At 44.3% G+C, this 17,261-nt stretch overlaps 1 protein-coding gene across 1 annotated transcript in view; it reads left to right on the plus strand.

Annotated features, from left to right (window-relative positions):
* Nucleotides 1-1,112: 1,112 nt before the first annotated feature.
* Nr1i2 (nuclear receptor subfamily 1 group I member 2) overlaps nt 1,113-17,261 on the plus strand; it is a 37,692-nt gene continuing 21,543 nt past the window's right edge. The window contains exon 1 of the mRNA XM_013114496.3: nt 1,113-1,424. The gene's annotated coding sequence lies outside the window, so the exon portion shown is untranslated. The remainder of the gene's footprint in view (nt 1,425-17,261) is intronic.

Here is a 17,261-nt window from a genome sequence, read left to right on the forward strand (position 1 = left end):
TCAGGCTCCCCCACCAGGGACCAGTATGGGGTTCTGAGTAACTGCCATGTACAGGGTGTTTTAACTGACTTCCAAATGAAGCCCTGCCTGTGTGAACACTAAGGCCTGGCGGCCCTGCAGGGAGGGTGATATGGCATATCCAGAGGCAGGGAGCCCAGACAACCCTTTAGAGACTGGAGAACATTGCTTTCCTTGGGTAGGCTCCTAACTCGTTCTGGATTCCCCCGTTTCTGCTGTAAATAACTTGCCATTTTTATGTGAGGTGGAAATTCAGACCTTTGTGTGCCGGGAGAGCTTTGGGAGATGATAAAGGCTATAATAATTTACCTGTGGCTCCAGGACTTCTGACCTGCCGCCCCACCTCAGCTGGAATCCTGCCCATTCTCCTCAGCTACAAAAGTGCCAATCAGTACCGAAAGACCTATCACTGGTCGTGGAAATAAGTGTCTCTTTTCAGCCTTCCCAGCCACTTAGGCTGTGGTTCCCAGGGCCCAGGATATAAACCCACGATACTGTCCTGCTACCCCAGAACTTACTGGACAGGCTGTTTACACAGGGACTTCAATTCCAATTTCATTTATTCTAGGTCCCTGTTGAATGCCAAGGCAACCTTGCAGGCAGTGGAATTTATTAGCAACACCTTCCTAGCTCTGGAAGGTTTCCTGCTGGGCCAGCCTTCTAGAAGGATCTGAGGGAAGAAAAAGCTCTCAGAACTTTCCCAATGGTCAGTTGCCTGCTCCCAGACGGCTTTCTGCCCTAAGGTTGGAATTCTAACATCATACCTGTCTCACAGTCATCTCCTTTATGGTCGTGTTTCTCCCTCCTCCTCACATTGCATGCCTGTGTCATAATTACCAGTACCTTTATACTGCCGTCCTGGAAAGACTTGTTTGGAAGTGCAGACTCAAAGACACTTTATCTCCAGTGGCAAACACCCTCAGAGGCAGACATTGGCCCAGAATTAGGGCAGACACTTAAAATACCCTTGCCCTTTTATGTTTTTCAGTGAAGACAACTATGGAAAAAGGGAGGGTGTATAACAAGAGTAAATACGGTAATCTGGTCATTGCTAGTTCAGGAGCTGGACTTGGGACTTAGGAGTGCCAACTGGGGCCTCTTACTACATTGGACCTGGGGTGAAATGTGGACAAGAAAAATCATAGTTGCTATGCCCAGGACACAATAGCCTAAGATTAGCCAAGAAGGAGAAGCAGAGTTACTGTTCATTTTTCTAGCTGGAGACTAACCCTCTGCCTAGGAACCTGACCTTGGCCCATACAAAACACTACAGGCTAAAGCAAGACCTCTGTGTTCAACCAGGCAGCCACAGCAGGTGTGCTGAGTTCTGAGTAGAGCCATCAATCCTGATTCTTCAAAGTGGACCCCAAGGGAGAAATCCAACAAAAGCAGGGACCGCCAAGCAGGTATGGTTTTGCTTTCTTTCTCTTTCTGGGAGTCAAATGCGCCATCTCTGTACCAAAGGTTTACGGGAACATAGCTGGGATCTGAAGTCAGCAATGTGATGGAACATGGAGCATGGTGGGACCTGGTTTGTCTTTCTCCTCTCTGGGTTAGATAAAACATGAAGACAGTTGCTGAACGTGGAGCCCAGAGTTCCTTCTTCCCGGCCTGCATTTGTGTTGCAGAGGAATCATCAAAACAGAAACTTATCTCTGTGCGTGTTATCAGGAGTTAGACAGGCAGTTAGACAGGGTGAGTCCCGGACCTAGGGAACACCACTGCTAAAGATTGTAAGAACCAGGAACAATTATCCCTGGCTCCAGGAGCTTGTCAGGTTAGCATTTTCAGCCCCCAGGGCCAAGGACAGCAGCAGGACAGTCACAAGCCCTCACCTCCCCATTGGCTGTGCCTCAGCACCCACTATACCTTGGCACAGTGGTCAGCTTTGGACTACTGCGCTTTCTATTTCTGTAAGGAAGGAGTGACACTTCACCCTCATATCAGAACCATTCCTGTGTATGCTCGGCACCCCTGGGCCCCTTCTCTGCCCCCATAGAATACCCAGAGACACTGCTTTAAGGTTCCTCCACACCTAGGGCTTCTTAAGAGACACCTTCAAGGCCACCAAGATTTCCCTCTGCATTTCAGGTGTGGCGCTGTCCCTTGCACATGCACGGCTGTTTTTCATTGCTCCTGGAAGGAGATTGGCCACCTCCCAGATGAAAGGTGGCTAGACTATCTACACTGAGATAAGCGTTTTTCTCTAAGGATGTGACCAGAGTCTAAATTACTCTGAGCAAGGCCTCTGAGGCTGTGGCTTAACGCAGTTGGCAATAGTAAGATTATTTATTAGACCACCAAGTACTTCTTCAGTTACACAGTGAACTTAATCTAAACTGGCATGACCAAGTTATAACTCATAGGCCAAATCTGGCCCATCAACTGTTTTTTATCAATAAAGTTTTATTGGAACATGATGTCATGTGGCTGCATTTGCCCTATAACACTGGAAGCAAATGGGCCTTCACAGAAAACATTTGCCAACCAGTCTAAAGGCAATCAACTTGATGCTAAACGATTGTGAAATAAACATAGTTGATCACCACAAAACTAATTAGACTGTTTTTGTAGGTGGTCATTATGTAAATTGTGAGGTGATTAATGATTGCATGTTCCTTGCAAAAAAAAAAAAAGCAATGTAAATTCAACTAACTTCCCCTTTGGCCATCCTGACGATCCTAATCACTGGCTCCCACTAAAGCAACTGGCATGATGTGCTTATGCCAGACCACAGTCTTTGCATTCATGTCTGTATACACGTACTAACAAATAGAACTGTTGTCTTGTTATCCTCTTTCTGTTTCTCCACTACACATGATATAGAGGTCTTCCATGTCCACATAAAACTCTGTCTCATTTGTCCTAACTGCCCTGAGATATTTCGGTGTATATTTTTAAATTATTTTATTACCTGCATCTGTTCAGTATGTATATGTGTACATGCGTACATGCCATGGCATGCATGTGGGAGTTCAGAGGACAGCTTGTGGGAGTCGCTTCTCTCCTTCCACTCTGTGGGTTCCAGGGCAGGAACTCAGGTCTTCAGTCTTGGTGGCAAACACTATTCCCTGCATATGTTCTCTACTTCTGGTCCTTGCGATCTTCCTGCTGCCCTCTTCTGTAAAGATTCCTGAGCCTTGGAGTTGGAGGTGTGATACAGCTATTCATTTGAGCACTCCACTGTCTTATTATCTGTATGTTGACCAGTTATGAGTCTATTAATCACCAACTGCAAGAAAGAACCTTCTCTGATAAAGGCTGAAAGATAAACTAATACATGGGTATAAAGATAAGAACTTAGGGGGCAGTTTAATATGTCTACTTGGCAGAATACTAATCTTGGATTCTCCTCTAGAGCCTATGACCTAGACAGTCATGGGTTTTTGGCCCAGTTAATGGCACCTGGTACAAATTCTGCCTTGTGAAGTGGACATTAAATCCAATCAGAAAGTTGTTGCTTACTCTCCTAGCATTCCTGCCACTTTTACACCAATCTTTATGGTAGCTTGCAGGGTTCAGTGGCAGGGGAGGCCTGTGGATGACTCCCCCCCCCCAGGTTGCATGCATAGAACCTCTCAGTACTATTAAAGCTAGCTCATGGGGTTTCTGGGTCAGTACACACTTGACTTCTCCATGTCTAATAACTCAAGTGCACTGTGTCTGTAGCAATAGTCTTGCCATCAAGTTCTGGAGGGAAACCAAAAGAATGACAACAGTCTGTAATGTTTATGAAGGGTCGATGAAACTACATTGACAACTTGGATATCCCAGCTCTGGTGACCCATACCCAGCTCTGGACCTTTTATTTTATAGCCTGTGGTGTCTGGGGAAGGCATTGTCTTTCCTGACAGAGTAGCTCCATTTAAACTCTTTATTATATTCATATATTTTAGGAAGCTTCCATAGCACTTGTTCCCATGTGGCTTTTTCAAAGGTCTTTAGTGACCATTATCCTTCCCCATCCTCCCTCCTCTATCCTGACTTCCCATCTTGCACTCCATTTAATCCTTCCTATCCCGTTATTCCCAGTTCCTCCTTATGCTACTTTGTTGTAACCCCTTCCTTGAAATCCCTCCTTCATGCATCCACATTTGAGAAAGTAAATATATATAGCATTTGCCTTTCAGGCTATATTTATAGCTCCATCCATTTATCTACAAATTTCACTTTTCTTTACAACTAAAAATATCTCATTGTGTATGTATACTACATTTTTCTACTCATCGGTTGATAGACATCTAAGTCATTTCCATTTCCTAGCCATTGGGAATAGAGTTGCAATGAATGCAGATTTTAGTTTCCCTGATTATGAATTAAAGATGGGTGTTCTTTTAAAAATATTTAACTTTACAACTCTGTATCTGTTCTCGAATGTCCTTATATACACCATGTATGCAGACACCCACAGAGATCAGAAGTACGAGTGTCCTGAAACTGGGTTACTAGTGGTTGTGAACTGCCACGTGGGTTCTGGTAACCAAACTCTGGCCTTCTGCAAGAGCAGCAAGTGCTCTTAACCTCTGAGCCTTCTCTTCAAACACAGATGAGCATTCTTTTTATATAATTCTGGATCATAGTGTTTTTCTTTTCTTTTTAAAAATTTGTATTTTTCTCTGTGCAGCCCTGGCTGTCCTGGAACTCACTCTGTAAACCAGACTGGCCTTGAACTCAGAGACCCACCTACCTCTGCCTCCTGAGTTCTAGAATCACAGGTGTGCACCACCACCACCCGGCCCAAGTTTCTTTTTAGGTTTCCTACACATACCCTTAGCTCATCTTTTTTATTTGTTTAGTTTTTTTGAGACAGGGTCCTATGTAACCCAGGCTAGCCTCAAACTTGCTGTGTAGCTAGGGCTTGCCTTGAACCTCTGACTCTCTTCCCTCCACCTCCTCAATGCTGCCATCACTGGTCTGTGGCTCCATGCCCAGCCTCAGTTCATCTTGTATTGAGTTTTTTTCCTCATCTGGAGGAGCCTGTTGCTTGTGCTTATTCTGGAACCTTTCATTTGAAGGTCCATCTCTTCCAGACATGTTGGAAGCTTTACTTTTGTCACACAATTTGTCTTCTCAGAGCCTTCCCTGAGCCCGTTCCACAATGGACTTCATATTTTCTGATTTTTCTCCTGGGGATCTATTTTGTTTCAGCTATTTTATCTGGTTACTGTATTGAATTTAAAGGCTGCAATAGACTCCTTTGGAATTACTGGATAGACAGCCATAATTTCTATGTACAGTAAGAAATTATGTTCCTTCATTTCTTATATAGCTTAATTTTCCTTACTGCTTTTTCTTGACCTTTATGAGTAAAATGAACAACATCCACGACAGTCTTGGACTGGTGTATTTGACCAAACGGTCTGTATGCTATACTTCCTTGTTTAGTTTTTGAGATTGATTTTTACTTTATGTGTATGGCTCTCTTGCCTGCATGTATGTCTGTGCACCACGTGTGTGCCTGGTGCCCTTGGAGGCAGAAGAGGGCATTGAATTCCCTGGAACTGGAATTGCAGATGGTTGTGAACTGCTTTGTGGTTCCTAGGAATCAAACCCTGGTCCCCTGGAAGAGCAGCCAATCCTCTTAACCACTGAGCCATCTTCCCAGGCCCAGCTACACTGTAATTCTAAGGAGCTTGTACATGGAAATGTAACATTCTTGTCGTGTTCCTAACTATAATTTCACATTGTAAATTCATATATCCTCTGTGGGAACCTTCTCTGTGGGATTCCTTAAAGTTTTGGCTGACTCCATTGTCCTCTAGAGGATTTCAGTACTGACTAGGACTGATCACACTGGCGGCATATTTGGAACACAGGTCGATTTGCTTATGGGCTTTATGGGAATTCTCAAAGCAAATATTTCTTTCCATGCCACCTGGAACCACACCAGGAAAGGCTATGAACTTCTGTGTTGGCCTCTGTGGCATCACACAGAGCAATAACCCCGAGGACACCCTGGTTCACGCTGAAGACCATGACCTGAGCACCATGCCTCCTTAGCCAGGCATCCGCCTCCTGTGTTCCTGTTTCACCCCAGGTCTGAAGGAAATAAACCTGTCTGTACATACTGGTGATAAACCCTGGATTCTCTCTTTACTGAGGAGCTTGTTTGTGTATCAAGGTCTCTGGGAAGTGGCCTGTGTTAAGCTCTTTTTTTTTTTCTTCTTTTTATTCCCTCTCCCGACCTGCCCTCTGCCCTTCCCCCCACCCACTCCTCCAGTTTCTTTTATTTATTTATTTTATTTAAGTTAGAAACAAGCTTGTTTCACATGTCAATCCCAGCTTCCTCTCCCTCCCCTCCTCCCCTGCCCTCCCCACCAGGTTCCCCAGTCCTCCACCCAATCTCCACTCTGATCCCCAGGGAGGGTGAGGCCCTCCATGGTGGATCTCCAGTGACAGTCAATTCATCCAGGGCAGGGCCTAGGCCCTCCTCCAAGAGTCCCAACTGAGAGAGCATCCCGTATTGTGGCATGGGCACTCAAAGTCTGTTTGTACGCCAAAGATAAATACTACCCAAGACCCCATAGATTACCTAGGCCTCCTCACTGACACCCACATTCAGAGGGTCTGGGTCAGTCCCATGCTTTCCACACAGCCATTAATCTGGAGTCCAGGAGCTCCCCCCTTGTTCAGGTCAACTGTTTCTGTGGGTTAAACCAACCCAGTCTTAACTCCTTTGCCCATCAGTTCTCCCTTTCTGATACTGGATTCCAGGATTTCAGTTCAGTGTATGTCTGTTAAAGTTCCTGTCTATTCCTCCTGGTTAACCAGGAATTTTTAAATCCTGAGTAGGTGTTGTGATCTAGCAAATGCTTGTTAGCCTCTCTTAGTTTCTCTGTCTTCTTTGTGAAGAGAAGAAGAAAAAGACCTCCTCAACCCTCCTGAGTTCAGAGTTGGGACACTTCTATACCGACAGGCTAATGAGAGAATTCTGAGGATACTTGTGAGTTCACACTCCACAGAGAGAAAGCAACTCTACAGAAAGCAGCTCTCTCAAAGTCATGGCTTAGAACTCTGTCTTAAAGAAGCAGAGTGCAGTAATAAGTACTTCCTTGCAAACCAGCACTTGGGAAGGCAGAGGCAGTTGGTGTGTGTTGGAGGCAGGCATGTGGGGGAGAGGGAGAATGGCGTGAGTTTGAGGCTATCGTGAGCTCGCAGACATACCCTGTCTTAGATTAAAACGAGTTTAAAAATGAAGAATAGGCTTTGTTAGAGTAGTGACAAGAGGGGTGCGCTGTGTCAAGCTTGCCAATGGGATAAACTAAGGGGAGGAGCAGTGGGTCCCCAGAATCTCTAGGCCCTATTGGTGACTCTGAGCTGAAGAAATTTGTGGGGTGTGTGTGTGTGTGTGTGTGTGTGTGTGTGTGTGTGTGTGTGTGCGTGCGCTTCAGCCTGTGAAGGAAGAAGGGAGTGGAAGGGAAGACCTTTGTTCTCTGTGATTGCTTGTACAGGGTTTAGTGAGCAGGAAAGGGCAGCATCTTCCTGGGTTGCAACTGCCTTTGTTGTACAGTCTTCAGTACCTCAGGGAGAAATATTTTGAATCGTGAATGGAATATTTGAATCGTGACTCTCCCAGTTAGATGACTTATCCCAAGGTGGATGGATGCAGAAATGGCCCAACAGTCACTAGGACTTTCAGAAGGGTGACCCTTGCTTTCCTCCTGAAAAAGAGCAGAAATCCAGGCAGGAATGACATCAGCTCGATACTTGATGGCGCTGTGGTGATCTGTACTTAGCCTCAGAGCCACTCCAGGCATGGGTGCGGGCCCTGGGGTATAAGTGATCCAAACCCATGGTGCACAACTCTCAGTCTCTCTGAGCCCCACACAAGAAGTCAAAGTATAAAGTCATGGGTGTTGTGGCGCTCACTGCACATGCCCATAAAAGACAGGCACTAAATCAGAGTTCACTGTGTCCTGCTAGACACTGGACAAGGGGTACGGGGTGTACTTGTTCTGGCAACCATGCCAGCCTTCCCCTCGGTCTGGGCAGAGTTGCAACGCCTTCTGACCTCTCACATCTGTTGACTCGAGTCCGGGAGGCACAAAGGCCAACTTTCATTGCTAGTAGCCAGACTGTTCGAATGACTTGGGGTTTGCTATTTAAATGACTTCTGGAGGTTGTCTCCATGCCAGGGATTGGGGTGGGGGATGTTCTGTTTACAATACTTAAACCCTTTCAAAACAATTTTACCTCCATGAATTTTGTGGCAGTCTATCCTTCTATAGTCCAGAATAATCTGATAAAAGGGGGACAATAGGTCCAGCAACTGACTGCCTTCATTAAACCAGACACATGGCAGAGCCCCTCAGTTTTCTCACCCCTTGCTCTGCTCATCTGTGGATAAACCCTGCACTGCCCACTTCACAGGCATCTCCACGTGAAGTCGTGATTTTGAAAGGATTTTGTAAGCAGCAAAAGCTCGTGTAAAGGTTAGTTAGTACATTTACCAATCCTCTCCCTCTGTTGGACAAAGCTGGTAGTTGGGTAATTTTACACGCTCCGCCTCCCAACTTGGGTCTTTAATATTTCCCTTTGCTCTTCGTTTTCCCCACACTCTGCACTGTTCTGCTGCATATACATGTATCTGTACATCTGGTGTCTCCAGCAGTTCCTGTCCTAAGATCATGGTTCCCTTGCCATTTCGCCTTCAATGAGAGTGTTATTTCACCCTCACGTGTGTACTCTCCTTCATGGAATCTCAGTGACCTGGTCTTGAAGTTTTCAACCATGACTCGTTGGGAGACCAGTATACCTTTTTTTTAATTTTAAATAGGGTTGAATACTAATACATTTTTTACTATAATAAATTTTTTGGGAATGCTAACTTTGAATTCAGGGTCTCATCCATGGTAGGCAAGCATCCTATACAAAGCCCACATCCTTGGCCTCTTAACTAATTTTTTAAATTAATTTTCTTCTTTGATCATCTCGTTATGCTTATAATGTATTCTGACCACTCTCCCCCAACCTCTTTTACTTACTCCCGTGCTCAGCAACCCCCTCCCTCATCCCTGCCTGTCCCTTTCCCAGACTCATGTCTTTTGGGTTTTGCTTTGTGGTCCATTTAGTTTAACCAAGGCTATCCTATTCGGTCATGAGACTGGAATCTCCACTGGAGCCAGGTGGAATCATCAGGGTACACAAACTGAGGGCAATGACTGCCTTCTTCAATATCTGCCCTTCATTGTTTTTAAGTTTGTGGTTTAGTAATGATAAGAATATTGACATTGTTGTGCAAGCCATCTCCAGGCCTGCTGGATCCCTGTGCCCATTAAGCGCATTAAGTAATTCTGCTATTCATTTTTTTTGAGAACTACGGTGCCATTTTTTATAATGGCTGTGCCATTTTTAAATTTATTTATGTATTTGGTTTTTTTTGAGAAAGGGTGTCTCTGTATAGCCCTAGCTGTCCTGGAACTAGCTCTGTAGACCAGACTGGCTTTGAACTCACAGAGATCTGCCTACCTCTCTGCTTCCTGAGTGCTGGGATTAAAGGTGTCTATAGAGGGAGTTCCAGGACAGCCAGGGCTACACAGAGAAACCCTGTCTCAAAAAACAACAACAAAAAAAAGTGTGCCATGTTTTTTATGATGAACATAATAATTTGTTCTGTGCAATTTCCAGCAACTTGGGGGACATGATTAAGCAACTAGATACCAGTCCACTTGATCCCTGCGAATGGCTCTGGATCACACATTGTTGTGTTTGCTCTGTCTTCTGCTGCAGGAGGTTGTCCCCTTGGAAGCTGGCTTGAGTAATCCTATGTGACAGCACATAAGCATTCCCAACATACTACAGAGCCCAGTGTTTAAATCTTCACTCGACACAATGACAGCTCTGTAAGGGAGGGGGGACAGTTTGCCAGTTCTTTTTCAATTTTTATTAATTTCTCAAATGTTTTATATAATGCCTTTGAGTATGGCAACCCGGAGTTACAAAGCAGTCAGCCCTTTAATGGGACTCTGTCCACATGTGTGTCTGAGGTCCAGACTCCGTAGGACAGCAGTTGAATGAATCAGTAGGCCACGTGTCCCTAGGGGACAATCCTGCCATTCTTCACCAGGTCCTCCTCCAGGAGCCCGACACTGGTCCCACGGGGAGTCCTCTGGGGTGAGCAGATGAGCAAGAAGGCAGGCTGCTAAGTAACCTCCTGCAAATTCAGACTGGGAAGTTTGTAGTAGTCGCCTACACAGGGACAAAGGGAGCTGTGGGACACTCATGTAACACTACTGTCTATTCACTGTAACTGCCTTCTAATAGGGTCAAAGAGGAAGTTATTCTTTTGTCTTTCCTTGGTCCTTGTCCTCAGAAGATTCTGCCTTCTGCAGAACCCTTGCCATCTGTAGTTTGAAAGTGACATACCCTCCTCGAGGCGTGTCTCCCTCTTGCTTGTTAAAAGCCAGTAACTTTAGCACTGACCCTTTCTTTATGGTTGCTCTTTCTGGGACCAAACCCCGGAAAGTTTCTCTGATTTTAGGGTTCCTGCGATTAGAATGAAAAAGAAAAAGAAAATACCATAATCCCTGCCTCCTGGTTTCTAGGTCCCTCATTTTGCATAGACCCTTCAGCTGCGGAGGTTGGGATGCAGATGTCTTTGGGGACAGCTATGCACTTATCTGAAGGGCACAACAAACTAGTGCGCTACATGACTAATTTAAGTGTTATTTTTCAAGGTTCTGTGATGTTTGAAGCTGCTTTCCTAATACTTGTCATTTCTCATTTTCCCCCTTCTTTAAATGTATGTTCTCTTTGGTACCTGCATTTGTACTTGTAATCTTCCATTGTTTTTTTTTTCAATTTACTAGCTTATTATTGGTTTTTGTTTCATTTTGTTTTTCCGATGCAGAGACTAAGACAGGGTCTCTCTCTTGCTATGTATCTCAGGCTTCCTGGAATGCTCAGTATAGACTAGACTAGCCTCCAACCCATAACCCCTGCTGCCTCAGCATCCTGAGTGCTGCTAAAATTATAGGATTGAATCGCCAAGACAGCTTGGTATTGTTTTTCTTGGGTGGGATTCCTCACACAGTGTCAGCTTCAGACCCCATATAAGCTGACTGAGCACACAAAGAATTTTACCTCCCAAATACCACTGACTCAGAAGTTGGCTTCTGGCTGGAGTGGTAAGTACACAGGCCAGCAAGAGACCTGGGAAAGAATAAATACAGCAAGCCTCCTTGGTGAACCTCCTTTGTGTGTGACCCCAGATGCCCCTGGGCAGACAGGCTCTTAGGGGTACTCCTGATAACAGACCAACACCAAACAGCCCAACCTCTAGTGCCAGATGTGGGGGGCAGGGCAGAATGAGCACTGGAAAGTCCCTGAGGATTATACTACCGGCATTTTACTACCAGCATCGTTTTGGCAAGGACCATGATTTGTGCTGACTGCCCAGACAGCTGTTTCTCCCTCATTTACGGTGCAATTTGTGGCCATTTTTCTGATTCTTCCCAGGCCTCTGCACCAACCAGCTGCCTCTTGGGATTGTCTCGTGCTACCTTAAGGAATTCATTCATCATCTTGGTTTCTCTTGTGCCCCATGTAGTCTTGGTTGACCTGGACCTCACTCTGTAGATCAGACTGATCTTGAACTCACAGAGATCTGCCTGCCTCTGCCTCCTTAGTGCTGGGATTAAATTTTCATGCCACCAGACTGCTCTCTTGTCTCTTAAGACTATCACATATATATCATATATATTACAGTCCCTTGGCACTATCTCCCCAATCTGAGCATCTAACCTCCAGGAGTTTTGTTCTATTCCTTGACTCTTTCTAGCTCACAATCCTGGGTTTCACACCCTTAGTTGTCTCTGCTTCTGCCTGTACTGGGTGACCAACCTCCTCTCCATGGGCCATTCCTTCTCTAGGATTTCAGCCTTCCTCTCCTATCTAACAAGAGCTTGCTATTCACCCTCTCTCTGGCAAACATCCCACCTAATCTAAACATCTTCTTTCTTGCTCCAAAGACTTCCATTGGCTGTCTGCAGTTGCTGCCTTTGGGCATTAGTATCATAGCTCATCTTTGTTCTCCAGCACTTTCAAATATTTAGCTCCAAAGGTTACAGGTGGAGTTCCCTCCCCACCCTCTCTGTTTTCCCAGACTCAAAGTCTCTTCTAATGTCTTCCCTCTGTCCTTCTCCACCCGTCCCTCTGCAGGGACAAGTTCTGTCTTTCTCTCTGTCTGTTTCTCTCTGTATCTGTCTGTCTCTCTGTGTGTCTCTCTCTGTCTCTCTCTCCCCCCACCCCCTCCCACCCCAGGACTATTGAATCATCTGGTATCATTTAAAAATTCACACAGATGTGCTGCACGCTGTGGCATCATCTACGTGGGTCAGCACACCTCAGGTCCCTGGAACTGAGTCAGGGTCTGAATCTGAGCTTCTCTGAGGCCCCTTTCCCAAGAACAGCGCCTTGTAGGGTCCCTGCCTGAGCAGTTTCCTAACCCATTGCCCCTCTCTGTTAGCCACGCCCACAGGAACTTCATTTCAATTGGATACTTTCAAGCCTCTCTTCCAGCCCCTGTCTCTCCTCTCACTTCCGGAGAGTTTCTGGCTAAAAGCAGAAATTTAACTCCTGTTTTCTAGCCTTCCGCTCCTTTGTTCCCTTGAAATTAACCACGCCTGCTCAAATCCAAGCTTATCCTTTCTGAGGAGCAAGCTCTGCTTTTGAAAGACACGTGTGCCAACAGTCTCTGGAGCTGCACACTCTCAGTCCTCATGCCCAAAGCCTCCAGACAGCCTCTCTGGATCCTGTGGAAACTGAGTGCCTGAGAGGCCCCTTGGGCACAACCATGAAAAGGCGGGGCTTCTTTGATCTCCAACCTCAGGGAGCTGAAAACAAAGTCCTCTGGCTTGGAGGAGAACTGCTGGGTCCCATGGTAAATTTGTGTTTACCATTTTCAGTCACTGAACATTTGCTTTCCTAAGTGGTGGCATCAGTTCACACTCGTGCCAGCGGGGTGAGGCTCAGTATCCCCACATGTCACCTATCTTGCCTGTCTTTTGGAGTGTTGTCACTCCTGGGTGTTGTAGAGGTATTTCTTTGTGGTTTTAACCTGTGTCTCTCTAACACTGCTCTCAAGTGTGCTTCTGTGTGTCCGTTCATCTGCCACATAGAAGTTGGCTCCACGTTAAGGTCTGTCATCTATTTTAAATAAATTTTTGTAGATGATGTCAGGTAAGGTTTTATGTTCATGCTTTTTCATGTATGAAATTCCATTATTCCTGGTGCCATTTTGAAAGGTTATTCGTTCCTCCATTGAGCTGCCTTGTATATCTGTTAGGACACTGATGATGATAATTAGGGTTCCTATCACTAGCCTCAAGTCTGATGTATCACCCTGTATGCGTATTTATACCAACATTGGACAAGTCTAAATGTGTTCTTTTTAAACATTATTTTGATGGTTCTGGGCATTAATACAGTCCAGTTCTCCAATGAAATTTTTCCAACTTTTTTTTGGCCATTTTATTTTGCCATTCATCATTGTTGTTTTTTTTTTAAAGTTTTTTCTATTTCAATATTTTTGGACCAGTGTAGGCTTGACTTTTTAAAATTACTTTTTACTGAAAAGTTTTTTTTTAATATATTTTGGACATGTTTTTCCCAACCTCCAACTCTTCCCAGATCCTCCCTACATACCCAAATTTATATTCTTTCTCTCTCACTCTCTCATAAAACACAAATACAAAAGTCAAAACAAATAATAAACACGACAAAAACAAAACACAGTGAAGCAAACAAACATTGCTTTCTTTATGTATGTGAGTATTATGCCTGCATGTATGTTCTACACCTCATGTATGCTGGATACCTGCAGAAGTCAGAGCAGAGCATCAGATCCCCTTGGAACTGAAATTAGAGATGGTTGTCAATCATCATGCGGGTGTGTGGGTGCTAGAGACTGAATCTGGGTCCTGAGCAAAAGGAGCAGCTGCTCTTAACAGCTGAGCTCTCCCTCCAGACCCAACTGCTTGTTTTCAAATATTACATTGTCAGTACCCTACTAAGAAGTAGGGTGTGTTATTTAAGGTTTCTATTGCTGTGAAGAGACACCATGACCACGGCACCACAGCATTTCCCATAAAGGAAAACATTTAATTGGGACTGGCTTACAGTTTCAGAGGTTTAGTCCATTATCTTCATGGTGGGAAGCATGGTGGCCTGCAGGCAGACATGCTGCTGGAGACGGAGCTGAGAGTTCCACATCTGGATCTGCAGGCAGCAGGAAGAGACTGTGAGCCAATGGCCTGGCTTGATCATCTGAGACCTCAAAGCCTGCCCCCAGTAGTGACACACTTCCTCCAACAATGCCATACCTCTTCCAACAAGGCCACCTCTCCTAATAGTGTCACTCCATATGGAGGCCGTTTTTCTTCCAAACTACCACAGAAAGAGCTGCTGCCTCTTTCTTTGAAGTCTTGTGAGGCCTCTAAACATGGATTTTCTGTGTACTATGAAGTTGGCATTGTCAGTAAAATGATCCCCAATATACTCCTTCAAAATGGATGAAAATCTATTCATAGAACCCTAACGTATTTCATTTTAAAAACGTGCATTGTTCTCATGTTACCCCAAACAAGTTAGATGGCTATTTAACTGTGACTGAAAGGCTTGAAAGTTACCAATGAACCTGCTGCTAAGGTTCTCACTGCCCCATTGGCTCTGAGCCCCCAGCAGGTTCTTTAGGCAGCTAGCTGAAGGACCATGCTGAGTGTGTTGTTCACTATTCAGAGGAGATCTGAGACAAAGCCAAAGTGTAGGTGTAGTTTTTCTGTGTCTTGGCAGTCACTCCCAAATAGTCACATGGAAACTTATTAATTATAAATGCTCAACTGATAGCTCAGGCTTGTTACTAACTAGATCTTCTAAATTAAATGAACCTATTTATAATAATCTACACTCTGCTACAAGGCATTACCTCTCTTTCATCTTGTACCTCCTGTTTCCTCTCCATGTCTCAGGGGCAACTCCTCTGACTCCACCCTCCTTTCTAGCATCCTCTCTGCCCCCAAATCTTGCCTAGCCATCACCAATTGGCTTTTTATCAACAATGAGATCAATACATATTTACAGTATTCAAAGATTGCTCCATAGCACCAAAGCTGATAGTATTAGGGACTTAGCAGTGAAAGACTCCACTGATGAGAAACAAAATACCTCTAGCATACACAGGGTAAGATACTAAGGCTCAAAACTCAGAATCAGCAGGACATGGTGTAGTGATGTTTGTAAGAATGGCCTCCATGGGTTCATATACTGTAATACTTGGTCATCAGGAAGTGGCACTACTTGAGAAGAATTAGGAGGTGTGGACTTGTTGGAATAGGTGTGACCTTGATGGAGAATGTGTGTTACTGGGAGTGGGTTGTGTATTTCAAATGCTTAAGCCAGGCTCATTTTCATTCTCTTCTTGTTGCCTTTGGATTCGGATATAGAATGCTCAGCTACCACGCCTGCCTGCATGCCACCATATTCCCTGCCATGATGACAATGGACTCACCCTCTGCTACTGTAAGCAAGCCACAATTAAATGCTTTCCTTTATAGGAGTTTTCATGGGCATAGTGTCTGTCTTAGTTAGGATTTCTATTCTTGTGAAAAGACACCATAACCACAGCAACTCTTACAAGGAAAACATTTAATTGGGGTGGCTCCCTTACAGTTACAGAGGGGAGCGTGGCAGCATGCAGGCACAAGTGGTGCAGGCAACAGGAAACTGATTGTGACACAAGCAAAAGAGACCTGAAAGCCCACCCCCACAGTGACACACTTCCTTCAAGAAGACCACACCCACTCCAAGAAGGCCACACCCCCCCAATAGTGCGCTTCCTGTGAGCTTATGGGGGCCGATTACATTCAAATTACCACAGTGTCTCTAAGACACATGGGAATAAGGCCCAGGGAAACAGGTCCTTTTTGACACAGGCCATCTGTTTACAATAGCCTCTGCTTATAAACACATTCGGTGGCTTTTCATCAAGGGGTATTTGTTTTGTGAGGCTGTGTGCACTTGAGTTTTGTACATACGCATTTTGAATCGTGATAACTTCTTGATTGACTGTTCCCTTCATCATTCTTTACCCTTCTGATCAGTTTTGGTTTGAAGTTTATTTTGCTTACTGATTCCATTTGCTTGGAATACTCTTTTCTATACTTTAAGGCAGTGTTGATGATGAAGTAGGTTTCTTGTAGACAGCAAAATGTTGGGTGCTGTTTTCTAGTTCATTCTGCTAGTCGGTGTCTTTTGATTGGGAAACTGAGACCATTAATTGAGAATGGTTATTGAGAGGTGTGAATTTAATTCTTATCACACGGTTGACTTTGTAGAGTGTTCTTAGCCATCTTTTGCTTAATAACTGTCTCAGCACCATTTATTTATTCTCATAGGTTTCTTGGAGGTTGCTGTTATATTTTTCCCCTTCACTCTCAGTCTGAAGTATTCCTTCCAGTATCTTCTGTAGGGATGATTTGGTGGTCATGAATCTTTTTATTCTCTTTTTATCATGAGAATTTTTTCTCTCCTCTTTAATTATGACTGATAACTTTGCTACACATACTAATATGGATTTGCATCTGTGTACTTTCAGAGCCAGAAATACATTGCTCTAAGGCCTTCTGGCTTTTAAATCTTCCATTGAAAAATCAGCTGTGAAAAATGGTGACATGGTCTGTGTTTGAGGCTGGTGTGAGAATGCTCATATCTACCCACATCCACACAGAACCCTCATCCCCAAGTACCTCAGTGTGTGAATATATATTGTATTTCCACTGGGGTGAGTGCTCTGACTCATAGGAATATGCCCACCAGGACATGACTGCTTCTATTTTCCTACATAAAGTGATTGGTTCCACTGAAATGTCCAAATGAGAGACTCTCTGTTTTAATAAGCCTCCTTGCAGCATGGAGTGTTTTAATTTCGGGCAAAATTGCTATAGAATACCTAAAACAAATTCAAATAATAGCTACACTATCTTCTACTAGAAGTGACTCTTGCAAGTTACCAAAGCACTTTAAAATTGTAAAAGCCTCTGGGTTTCAGCAGTAAGTCTGTAGGAGTCCACAGAGGATTCCAGAAATGTCTGTAGTAATTGTTAGTCGTGTTTGAACAAAGTCATTTATTACACATGTTTAACAGTGTACAGCCAGCTGAGTCAATTGCTAGCTTATTACATTATCTGTCATTTTTATAAAATGAATCAAGATTTAAAATGAGACCTTTATTTTGAAAAAAAAAAGAA

The sequence above is a fragment of the Mesocricetus auratus genome, unplaced genomic scaffold (genome assembly GCF_017639785.1).
Source record: "Mesocricetus auratus isolate SY011 unplaced genomic scaffold, BCM_Maur_2.0 Super-Scaffold_100008, whole genome shotgun sequence".
Lineage (NCBI taxonomy): Eukaryota > Metazoa > Chordata > Mammalia > Rodentia > Cricetidae > Mesocricetus > Mesocricetus auratus.